Source organism: Notamacropus eugenii, chromosome 5, assembly GCF_028372415.1.
Source record: "Notamacropus eugenii isolate mMacEug1 chromosome 5, mMacEug1.pri_v2, whole genome shotgun sequence".
Lineage (NCBI taxonomy): Eukaryota > Metazoa > Chordata > Mammalia > Diprotodontia > Macropodidae > Notamacropus > Notamacropus eugenii.
Window position 1 is genome coordinate 56,882,200 of NC_092876.1, and position 12,418 is coordinate 56,894,617.

At 45.5% G+C, this 12,418-nt stretch overlaps 1 protein-coding gene across 9 annotated transcripts in view; it reads left to right on the plus strand.

Moving 5' to 3' along the window:
• Window positions 1–12,418, plus strand: part of ARHGEF10L (Rho guanine nucleotide exchange factor 10 like) — a 250,377-nt gene that overhangs the window by 52,649 nt on the left and 185,310 nt on the right. The window contains exon 1 of one of the 9 annotated variants that reach the window (XM_072609075.1): window positions 9,077–9,097. The exons of the other annotated variants lie outside the window; for them this stretch is intronic. The gene's annotated coding sequence lies outside the window, so the exon portion shown is untranslated. Of the gene's footprint in view, window positions 1–9,076; window positions 9,098–12,418 lie in introns of those variants that run through there. 9 annotated transcript variants of the gene reach the window in all.

Sequence of the window (12,418 nt, forward strand, 5' to 3'; positions counted from 1 at the left end):
CTGGTTCTGCTCCCTTCCCTCTGCATCAATTCATTCGAGTCTTCTCTAAACACCATCCCTTTAGTTATTTCTTACAGCACAATAGTATTCTATGATGTTCATAGACCATAATTTATTCAGTTATTTCCCAGTTTTGGGTACTCTCTTGGTTTCCAGTTTCCTTGCATGGCTTCTGGTATTGAAGGAGGGCTGGAATCTTTGGTTATCTCTTAATTCGGAACCCTAGGATGTGGTGGGAAGAATGATGCTTCAAGGGTCAAAGGGTCTGGGTAGAAATCCTTTGTGAGCTTAGTCACACTTTCCCTCTAGGGGCTTCGGTTTCCTCATGAATAAAATTCACTAAGTGACCTCCAAGGTCCTTTTTGTCCTAAATGTAAGGTCTCTGAAGTGAAGGCTCTCAGCTCCTCATTCTTTCTGACATGCCCTGTGCTCACTCATTGGAAATGGATGAGAGAAAACACCTGCAGATAGTTTCCAGATCTGAATGTCAAATGATAATTACATGTTTTTTTTTCAGTTTCAATTGGATAACCAAAATGAACTCTGCTAAGAGCTGAGTATTTGTTCTCTTGGGGAAGTATGGTGTAACCAAAAAATTCCAAACCAAACAAAAAAAATTAGGAGTCAGAATATCCATGTTTAAATTCCAGCTCAACCATATGTGACTTTAAGCTGGGAAGTGAATTTCTCCAGGCCTTATACATGAAGGATGTAGACTCCAAGGTTGCTCCCATCCCTGAATATCTATGACTCTATGACCATATTTGTGCATGATTTTAATTGTCGACCCTTGGACTGGCTGACTCATGGAGGGTCTGGGAAGGGGAGGCCAAAGAACACCCTCCTTTGATCCAGCTGTTGAAGCCTTTGGTAAGGATGTTGATAATCAGTAGACCAGTGCTCTAGGCCTTTTCCGTGGCTCGCTTTGTTTCCCTTAACACCTCCGTGTCCCCATAAAGGTCTCTCAGCTGTGGAGAAAGTATGTGCTGGAGCTACCTCCAGAAATGAAATCATAGGTTTGGTTGAAAAAAAAAAAAAAGCTGGTATTTAGTGTGTTAAAGTTGCCAAGTTATTTTTTTTTAACATACAATTGACTGTCACCACAACTCACCTTGTGGTGGTAGTATTATTCCCATTTTAAAGAAAAATAAGCTGAGGCTTAAGGAGGTAAAATAATTTGCCCATGGTCACACAGCTATTAAATATCAGAGCCAGTTTTTGAATCCAACCAAGTCTGCATGGTGAACAGTGCTGGACTTGGAGTCAGGAAGACCTGAGTTCAAATCTAGCCTCAGACATTCACTGGCTGGGCAAATTGCTTTAAAAACAAAAAGAAACCTCTGTTTGCCTTGGTTTCCCTTTCTGTAAAAATGATAATAATATTACCTTACCTCCCAGGGTTATTATGAGAATAGAATGTTATTTGTAAAGTGCTTTGGAAATGTTAAAGCTCTATATAGATGTTGCCTTTTGTCATTAACCTACTTCTTCTTACATTTGCCCCAGGAATGGCATTACCCTGTCTGAGATACTGCATGAAAGGGGAGAGCATGGGTTGTTTTGTTCATGACAATGATCGGTGAGAAAGTGGGGTAAGAGAAAGAACCCTGAATTTGTAGTCATGGGACCTGGGTTTGAATCCTGACTTCACATGACATTGGGCAAGGCACTTTTGCCTAAACCTCTTTTTCCTGCCTCTGTAAAATAAGGGGGTTGGATGAAGTGATCTCTAATGCCTCTTAGCTCTCAACCCTAAGATCTAGACTGGAAGTTGTCCCAGCTGGCACTGCCATCAGAGATGGTATTGACAGAAAACTAGTAAGGCAAGTCATTTAAAAAACAAACTTCCTTCTAGTGACCTCTCTGGCTCTAGACTTTTGCTTCTGACTCAGTCCTAGCTCTTAGATTTGAGTTGGGGGTGTGGGACTAGGTGAAGTGAAAAGAATGTTAGATTTTTGACCAGTGTCAAGGATGGAAGCCGATCTCTTGATCGGGTGTCCCCTTATGGTTGGCCACTCTAGGACGGGTTCTGCTAGCAGAGTGACCAAATTGTCCAAGATGGACTGAAATGCTGATTGACTTAAATGCACCAAAACCCAGTCAGTAGAGTAGCAAGAATCCATTCACCTGTCACATGCGTGACTGATATCACCCACTTCCTTGTTTCACCTTCAGCTTCTGAACGTGTGTGCCACAACAAAACTTTCCAGAACATTGAAGGCAGCTTGATGTAGCTGATAGGGATGGGGAACCTTCAGCCTCGAGGCCCCATGTGGCCTTCTAGGTCCTCGGGTGCAACGCTTTGACCGAGTCCAAGTTCTACAGAACAAATCCTTTTATTGAGGGCCTTTGTTCTATGAAGTTTGGATTCAGTCAAAGGGCCACACTTGAGGACCTAGAGGGCCACATAGGGCCTCGAGGCTGCAGATTCTCCACCCTTTGTGTAGCAGAAAAAATATGGCCTCAGAGTCAGAGGACTTTGGTTTGGAGCCAGACTCTGCTGCTAATTAGCCGTGTGATTATGAGCAAGTCACTGAAATCTTCATGATCCTGACTATTTATCATCTGTATGAGGAGGGATTTGGAGGAGATCAGGAATTCCTAACATTTTTGGTGTCCTGGATTCCTTTGACAGCCAATAGAAACTTTCTCAGAAAGGTTTTTCTAAATGCATAAAAGAAATTATATAGGATTACAAAGGAAACAAATTCTATTTTAATTTATTATGTTTTAATGTTGTTGTATAGTTAATATTTAGTTTAATTTTCTTATTTATCTGATATTAATGTTCATTTTAACATTTAAAAGTTGTGGTCTCCAGGTTAAGAACACTACTCAAAAATGCTCAGATTTAGGCATTCAAGATCTGACATTTATAAACTTTGTGACCAGTGCCAGGTCAGCCAGGTCTCCAATTTGTCATTTGCCAAAGATGGAATGCTACTTTAGAGCTGAGAGACTGATTCCGTTGTAGACAGAAAGCTAGGCCACAGAGTCCAGAGGGCCTGGGTTCAAGGATTACCTCAGACACCTCCTGGCTGTGTGACTCTGGCTGTGTCATTTAACCTCTTAGTGCCCCAGGAAATTCTCCAAAACTAAAAGAGCAGGTGTTGATTGGTGGAGGGAATTCAGTAGACTGATGAAATTTATGGGTCCAGATTCAAACAATTTTTAAAAAGGATCAAAAAAATCCCCTTTAGACTATCCACTATCTTTAGGTATCTAGGTTATACAGTGGATAGGGCACTGACCTGGAGTCTGAAAGTCCTGTGTTCAAGTCCAGCCTTAGACACTTCCTTGATGCATGTAAGTCACCGTCTTAGTTTTCTCATCTAAAAATGGGGATCGTAAAAGCACCTACTTCTCAGGGTTGTTGTGAGGATAAAATGAAATTATATTTACATATAAATATATTTATTTTTATTATTATTTATTATTATTGTTACCATTACTTCAAAATTTGGTTGGTTGATTTGTCAAGTATAAAGTGATGCAGAAATGTGAGTTATTATTTAGTAATTATTAATTTGAATAAATATGTACTGTAGTACATTCCTGTACATCCCACGGGGAAGAGGGTGAAAGCCAGGGTTCTGCTTTCCCAGTCTGCTGCTGTCTCCTCCACCAGGTCAGGGAGGTTGGCTGTGATTGTGATTGACAAGGGAGGTTTGAAGTGTTCTGAGGTTTTCTTGCTTGGTTGCTGGTGGGTCATTTGTTGGTCCATGATTGAAGAGGTTGGTGGTTCCTGGGTTGAACAGAATATATTAAGTTATATAAGTCAAAGGGAAATTTACTGATCTTTTATATACTCTCTAGGAATAGTTTTTCGTTCATTCATCATTCATTCATTCCAGTTAGAGTCCTTCCAGCCTAGTGATTGGCAGCTATACTTTGGATTAGGAGAGCTGGATGCTGCCTTGGAACAAGAAATGTCAGAACTGGAAGGGCTTTTAAAGATCATCTAGTACAATCCCTTCATGTTATACTTTGCCGTTTCCTTCTCTAGCTCATTTTGCAGATGAAGAAACTGAGGCAACAGGGCTAAGTGACTTGCCCAGGGTCACTGTGCTACTACATGTCTGAGGCTGGATTTGAACTTGGAAAGATGAGTCTCCCTGACTCCAGGCCTGACTTTCTGTTCGATGATCCATGTTAGGCATTTAATAAATGCTTATTTCCTTCACTTCCTCTACGAGCCAGGCATTGTGCTAAATAAACCCTGGGAAGGCAAATACAAGTAGAAAGAAATATGAAACTGAGGTGCAGAGGGTTGTCATCTGCTCACAGGCACAGCTGACCCCAGCGTTTGTGCTCTTTCCACCATCTATACAGCTCCTACTTACTGTGTGCACAACACTACTTTCAGCCCTGGGACAGGGTCCAAGTTTAACAAAGACATGGCCCCTGCCCTCAGGTTGCTTATAGCCCTGGAGGGGAAGCAAATGCACCATTGCTAGCTATGACATTAAATGCATCTAGTGCCATCTTGGTAAAGGGGCCAGGACTCCCCACTGCCTTCAGGCCATTTCCTCTTTGTGGAAGCTGGGATAATGGAATGCCTTCTGGGCCCTGGAAATTGGCCCGTGTGATAAGTGTACTTCCTTTCAACTCTGTCAAGAGCCTTCCTTACTTTTGCTTCATCTCCCTCCCTGGAAAAGATCCCTTTTCTGGATTCCTCATCTTCCAGTTCAACAGTGGATTTGAGAGTTGATGGGTGTGATTCCGTGGATGCTGGGCTGATGTGATGGCTTAAGTCCCTTGGAGTCTTATAGTGATGCTTTCAAATTATTTTAACAAGCTTCTCCATTTTGGGGTGAGTCTATGACCCATCTGCTGGGCTGGTCAGCCCTCCCTTTGTCCAGTCATCCCAAGAAGGCTTTGTGTCCTTTCTTCAGAATGTGGGGATAGAGGACAGGAATGGGAAGCATCCCCCAAAACTTTTTTAATGTGGTTTGGTTCTGAGGAGGCCAAGCTAGGAGGCTTCCCAGCTGTGTGACCCTGGATCCTTAACTTCAGAACCTCACTCTCCTCCTCTATAAAGTTATGTCTATATAGGTGGTAAGGGGAGGACACCAGAGTTGGGAGTTAAGGATCAGCTTAGGCCCCCTCTTCTAGAGGAGGCCTTCATCTGAGCTCTGAAGGTGCCTGGGGATTCCATGACTCAAAGGTGAGGAAGGAGTCCTCCTCAGGCATAGCCAAGATGTAGTGATAGTAGATGGCCTCTCCTCTGTGGAAACAGCAGATAGAGTGGTTTGGCTGGATCATGGGGGAGTGAAGCGCAATATGCCTGCAAGGATGGGCTTGAACCAGATTTGGAAGGATTCTCAATGCTAAGTGGAGAAGTTTGTCTATGATCTGTTGGTATCAGAGTACCTTCCAACACCCTCTCTGGGGTTCTCTCCATTCCAGCTAACCCCCTGTTCATCTTCCTCTCCCTTCCTTCAGAGAGGCTTAGATTGAGGAGGGTGTGACCTGTGGGAGATGGAATGTAAGACCAAAGGATGTGGGAGGCCGAGAGCGGACACCCTTCAGGGCTTGGAAGAATTCGGGCCCCTCCTGCCCCAGCTGGCTAGCCTCCTCCTCTGAAAAGTTAAAAATAGCTGGCTCCTCTGACACCTGTCCAGATGGGCCAGGCCATGGTATGAAGACCTTCTGCTTGGGTTCTCCGGTGCCTGTGGAGTGGCAGTTCTGGTTCTGCCCTTCTAGGCTATCTCTCACATCATGCTTCTGATACTCTAGAAGAGGAATTGGGTCTTTTTTGGAGTAGCTCTTTGGAAACTAGTAGCAGGCCTCCCTCCTTTCCACTCACTCCCTGGCGTTGGGCCCAAATCTCCTCAAGCTCAATTTTGGGAATTGTTCTGGTGTATTGTGGTGGTGACTGTTTAGGGACAGTTCTGTAGGCAGAGCCAGCTCACTCTTCTGTTCCTAAGAGCTGGAGGCTCAGGGGCCCAGCTCCCAAGGACTCCGTCCTGCCCTATCCTGAGGATGAGGATGAGGATGAGTGTCACCTGCTCTCCCTGCTTGGCCTCAACTCTGCTGTCTATGTGGAGAATAATGCTTTGTCCTTCTCCTATGAAAATGACGCACAGGCCTGGGCCAGAGCAAAGCTAACCAGCCTGTTCCCGTCACCTGAGACTCAGGTTCCACTGAAAACTGAGCTATCTTCCAAGTGCTGACCTTTTTATGTTCAAAGGCAGTGTGGTGTGGTGGATAGAGGCCCCCCCCTTAGAGTCAGGAAGACCTGGGTTTAAATTTCATAGCTGATGCTTTGTGACTTTGGGTGAGTTTATTTAGATCTCTCAGAGCCAAAGGCAGCTAGCTCTGCAAGGCCTTAGCTTAAAGACATTTGCTGGCCTGCATTATTAGTAGACAATTTCAACCACAGGAGTTCATCATACTGATGAAACATCCTTTTCCAGCTAAATATTTTCTGTTTAAGGTCCCCCCCTAGCCTGAACATTCTTCGTTCTGAGAACTCTGACATTGTCTGTTCTAAGAAACCTCCCAGCTCTAATATCCTATGTTCTAAGGGCTCTCTCAGCTCTGATATTCTCTGTTCTAAGGCCCCTCTCTCCTCTCTGACATCCTATGTTCTAGGGCTCCCCCAGCTCTGACATCCTATGTTCTAAGGGACCTCCCAGCTCTGACATCCTGTGTTCTAAGAGCCCTCCCAGCTCTGACATCCTGTGTTCTAAGGCCCCTCCCAGCTCTGACATCCTGTGTTCTAAGGGCCCTCCCAGCTCTGACATTCTGTGTTCTAAGGGCCCTCACAGCTCTGACATGCTGTGTTCTAAGGGCCCTCCCAGCTCTAAAATTTTTATAGTGTTAATTGTTGTCCTTTGTGATCAAAGAAGACTAAAAGTGACATCACTATGTTGGAGTCAAGTTGCAGCACGTCCGACTGTGGCTGATCAGACCAGTGCAAGCTCAGAAGGCTCTACCGCAGGTTGGTCACAAATAGTCCATGTGAACATTTGGAGTGGAGATGTCTCTAAATTTGTGCATCTCACATTTCTTTTGAGCTACTGCAATTCTGCTTTGCTCATAGAGTACAGCACCTTCTTTGATGCAGTCACACCGTGCTGGGTGCTCCTGAGTCTTCCATGTCATACAATCAATTCCAAAGTTCTTCAGAGATCTTGAGAATGTCCTTGGATAACTTTTGACCACATGTGAGCACTTGTCCTGTGTGAGTTCTCCATAATATAGTCTTTTAGGCAAACATGTGTTTGGCCTTTAAACAACGTGGCTAGTCCAATGGAGTTGCACTCTCTGGTAGAATTTAAATGCCTGGTGGCATAGCTAAGAAAGGACCTCAGTGACTGGTACCTTATCTTGCCAGGTGAACTGCAGAATCTTGCTAAGACAATTCAAATGGAAGTGATTCAGTTTCCTGGCATGGTGCTGGTAGACTGTTTTATGGGGTAAGGGCCCTCTTATCTCTGGCCTTCCATGAGTCTGGCCCACACCAGGGTTGAATTCATTGTTTTGACCACGGTGTTGTACCAACTCACTAAACTCATCTTGTGCTTATGGGGAGGGATTGAAAGAGGTGGAATAGGGGGCAGCTGTTTTCTTTAGATGAATTGGTTAATCCTTCCCTGTGTAATCAGCTTGTGAATCATAGAAAACGTATGTAGAATGGCCCTGCCTTGGGTTGCGGAGTGTCCTGTCATGGCTGCTTGTTTCTGTTTTGGGCTGGGAAAGCTGAGGGGGCTGACTGAAGTCCGAGGAGTGGGTGTTGTGCAATGAGGAGCTTGGGGCACTGCGTTTCACTGTTCCTTCAGTGGTTTTGGTTGTGGGCTGACTCTGGGCAGGATGAGTGGGGTGCTCTTTCTCCTCATCCATGCAATGAGGAGAGGAATGAGCATGGGTAAAGTCTTCTGTCATCTATTGGTGATCGTTAATAATTTGTTTTGTTCCGTAAAACTCAGTCAAAGGGCTGCACCCAAGGACCTAGAAGACCACATGTGGCCTCAAGGCTGCAGCTTCCCCATCCCTGCTTAGGTAGAGATGGCTCTAGAGCTGGCTCCCATTTACAATTTATATTATTATTTTAATAGCAATTAGATTATTATTGTGGCAGTAATCATTATAGCTAACATTTCTATAGCATTTAGTAACTTTCCAAATCATCTTACACATGGTATCTCAACCCTGAGTGTTCTATACCAGTATTATCCCCATTTTACAGACAAGGAAACTGAGGGGGAGAGTTAAGTTAGTTGCCCAAGGTCACAGAGCTAGTAAATACCTTTGGCAGGATTTTAATTTGGGTCTTCTTGACTTCCAAGTCCAGCACTTTATCTGCTATGGAACTTATAGAGGAAGGAACAGCCTAGAGACATCAGTAGGGGAAGAAAGGAAAAGGAAGAAAAGAATACATTAGAAAGGTAGCAAGGGTTCTTAGCTTAGTGTTTGTGATATCATTTTTAAAAAATATTTTGATCATTATATTTCAATATAATTGATTTCCTTTGTAATCCTGTATCTTTAGTTAGAAATATTCTGAGAAGGGGCCCCCATAGGTTTGATAGGACTGCCAAAGGGGCCATGACATGAAAAGGCTGAAAACGCATGGACTAGAGGAAGGGGCTTGAGATACAACCTATGGTGTCCCAGACGTTGGGCAGCGTGGTCTAGGGTAAAGGGTACTGCATTTGGCGTCAGAGTCTCCGAGTTCAAAGCCTCCCTGTGTTACTCACTGCCTTCCCCTATGACTCTGGTCAAATTCTGTGGGTTATATAAACATGAAGGGTTTTTTTGGTTTAAATTTCTTTTTGAAAAATAATTTAAAAAAAAAAATTTCGAAAGTCTGATCTACTGCTAAATCCTTTGATCCTGGGTTCTAAGGTTTCCCACCTCTGTGTGTGTGTACTGGTCCCTTAACTAGTTGTTTAGTCGTCTTTCAGTTGTGTCCAACTCTTTGAGATTTTCTTGGCAGAGATACTAGAGTGGTTTGCCATTTTCTTTTTTAGCTCCTTTTACAGATGAAGAAACTGAGGCAAACAGGGTTGCATGACTTGCCCAGCGTCACATAGTAGTAAGTGTCTGAGGCTGGATTTGAACTCATGAAGATGACTTTTCCTGAGTAGAGGTATGTACTGTGGTGCCATCTAGTTGTCAGGTTGCTTAACTAGGGCCGCCAAAAAAGTGAACACCATCTTGGGTTGCAATTCTCTACCCAAAAATGTTCTTCCCTTCAGCTTTAGAATGTTGACATTCTGATGATCCTTTAAGGCCTAGCTCAAATTATGCCTCTTTTGGCAAGGCTTCAGTGATCCTGTGTCCCTCAGGATCTGATTTCTCAGGGATCTTATAGTGATCTCGTAGCGATCTCTCCGTGATCTCATAGTACTTCTCCTCACCCATCATCATCTAATTTGCATCATATATATTTGCATACCTGTCTTGCCTCTCTGGCTAGATTGCAATCTCTTTAAAGGCAGTTGGCTGGGTGGTATTTCCCTTTTGGATTTCACTGCGGCATGGAGTATTTGGTAGTGGTTGGGAAATATTTGTTTAGTAAGTGAAAGAAAGAGAATGAAGAGGGAGAGAGAAAATGATAAGTGAATGGAGTAGGAAAATCCCTAAGCAGTCAAAGAATCCTGCCCTTTCCACTAATTAGCCATATGACCTTAGGCAGTTCACTTCTTTCTGACTGTTTCCTTTTCTAAAAAATGAAAGGGTTTGCAATATAGTCTCTAAGGCTCCTTCCATCTGTGACATCCTGTGTTCTAAGGCCCTCCCAGCTCTGACATTTTGTGTTCTAAGGCCCTTCTAGCTTTGACATCCTGTGTATTAAGGGCCCTCCCAGCTTTGACATCCTGTGTTCTAAGGGCCCTCCCAACTCTGACATCCTGTGATCTAAGGGCTGACATTCTCTGTCCTAAGGACCCTGCCAGCTCTGACATTTCTTTATTTTGAGGTTCCTTTATTCTGAGGCTCAGACAGTCTGTGTTTTATATTCTCTTTCCACTTTGATATTCTCTAGTTTTTAGTTCTGGGGAGAGGCCTGTCTCCAGTACCACACTCTGGCTACTCTATCACCTCCTGTTCCCTGGTGGGTGCTGGACCATGGAATGGTGCATCCTGGTGCTTAGGCTCCACCTTTGCCCAGCAGTGGTACCAGTGCTTCCAGAGTTTCCCTCCTCCTTCCAAGTCTAGTGACTGTCGTATAGATGCTGGCCCATGATCCGGTCAGATTTTGGTCTCCTGCGTCCCCTCCGCAGGCCCAGGGCAGGACAGGCTCATGGCTGTCGTATAGATGCTGGCCCATGATCCGGTCAGATTTTGGTCTCCTGCGTCCCCTCTCCAGGCCCAGGGCAGCGCAGGCTCATGGCTGTCGTATGGACGCTGGCCCATGATCCGGTCAGATTTTGGCCTCCTGCGTCCCCTCTGCAGGCCCAGGGCAGAACAGGCTCATGGCTGTCGTATGGACACTGGCCCATGATCCGGTCAGATTTTGGTCTCCTGTGTCCCCTCCGCAGGCCCAGGGCAGGACAGGCTCATGGCTGTCGTATGGATGCTGGCCCATGATCCGGTCAGATTTTGGCCTCCTGCGTCCCCTCTGCAGGTCCAGGGTAGGACAGGCTCATGGCTGTCGTATGGACGCTGGCCCATGATCCGGTCAGATTTTGGCCTCCTGCGTCCCCTCTGCAGGTCCAGGGTAGGACAGGCTCATGGCTGTCGTATGGACGCTGGCCCATGATCCGGTCAGATTTTGGCCTCCTGCGTCCCCTCTGCAGGCCCAGGGCAGGGCAGGCTCATGGCTGTCAGGGCCATTATTTGTGAGGTTGCATCTAACTCATCCAGCCTCTTATTCATTTAAAAAAAAATTTTTTAACAGACATTTTTTAAAGTTATTTTTTCAATGAGCAAAAATCCTTCCTTTTCGGCCCCCCAGCATTGAAAAAGAAAGAAAAACACTTTGTAACAAATATGAATAGTGAAGCAAGACGAATTCCTGCATTCTTCCTGTTCAGAAAATGTCTCAGTCTGCACTGAGTCTGACTTCTCTCTCCAGCTCTGGTTTCTCCTCCCGTTGGTGTCTGGCTTGGCAGCCACAAAGGGGTTAATCCTGGGGAGCTAAAGAAGCCCGAGGACTTGAAGGGGGAGGGGAAGGGACTCAGTGTGGGGGAGGGGTCAGGGCAGGGATGGACGCTGAGGGCGACAGAGCCTTTTCTCCCAGAGGCCTCCCTTCCCTTCCTCATTATTGGGACCCTTACATACGCACAGCCCTTGGTTACTGTGGCAACCATTCAGGCCAGCCTTGGAGAGGGCCTGGCTGCTGGGGGAGGCTCCCAGGCCTCCCTCCCCCTGGGAGTGGGCTAGGACCAATCCAATAAGGCTTTCCGAGATGAATGAGGGCCGTGTGGGAGGGGGGAGCCATATGGTCTGGGAATAGAGGCACCTTTGTTAACAGGCTGAGGGGCATTTCCTAAGGCTGACCATCCCCTCTCTGCATCCCAGCAGGGTCTGTCTTCCATTTAGGACTCTCCATTTTCCCATCCCTTCAATTTCCCTTGTCTATTCCAGGTCTTTCTAGCTCATTTTTTTCTCCCCTTTAATTTATATGCTAACACAATCATCTTTCTTACACATAGCTTGAGTTGCTTCTCCTGCCTTTGTTTGGATATCTTCAGTGGTCCCTATGGCCATCAGGGTCAAAGCTCAGAGACCAATAGTTGGCATTCAAGGCCCTTCACACAATCCCACCTGCAGTCACTGAAGTCGAACTCAACAGATGTTTGTGAGAGTCTGGTGCCAAAGCACCCAGGAAGGCAGGACCTGGAGTAGAGATGAAAGAGGAATGGAGCTATGGGGGAGAGTGACTGGGGAGGGGGCTGCTCAGAGGTCCTGCCTGGGCGGAGGCTCAGCCTCTAGCTGGGGAAGGGAGGAGCGTGGAGGGAATCAAATCCAGGCCATCCTCCAATCCCAGCAGCCAGAGCTTCATCCTGCCCCTGAAAAGGAGAACATTCTTCGTCTATAAAGAGCTTGTTGCCTGGGTTTCTGGTGGCAAAGATCTGCCCCCTCCTGTCTCCACCACCCCCATCTCCTATGAACCCCTTAGTTTTTACCGTTGAAATTCCAACCTGGTTTGAAGCCATTTTGTTGATTTCCTTCTGGGCAGGAGGTTAGAGGCAGGGGAAGGGGAAGAAATTTGCTGGAGGTGGTATCGTCCTCCTCTTCAGACTGTTTGGTCAGATATCCATTCAGTAAACATTTAGAGAAGCCCTGGATAAACTAGAGAGAACAACTACAATGAGGAAAAGCCTTGAATTAAAATTTTCCAAAATAGTCCTCCCATCCCTTCCAGGGAGCCATCTCAATACAACAAAGAATTTTTTAAAAGGGAAAAAAAAAATCAGTTCAGAAAAAGTAGCCAACACATCAACCAAGTCCAGTATCACATGTA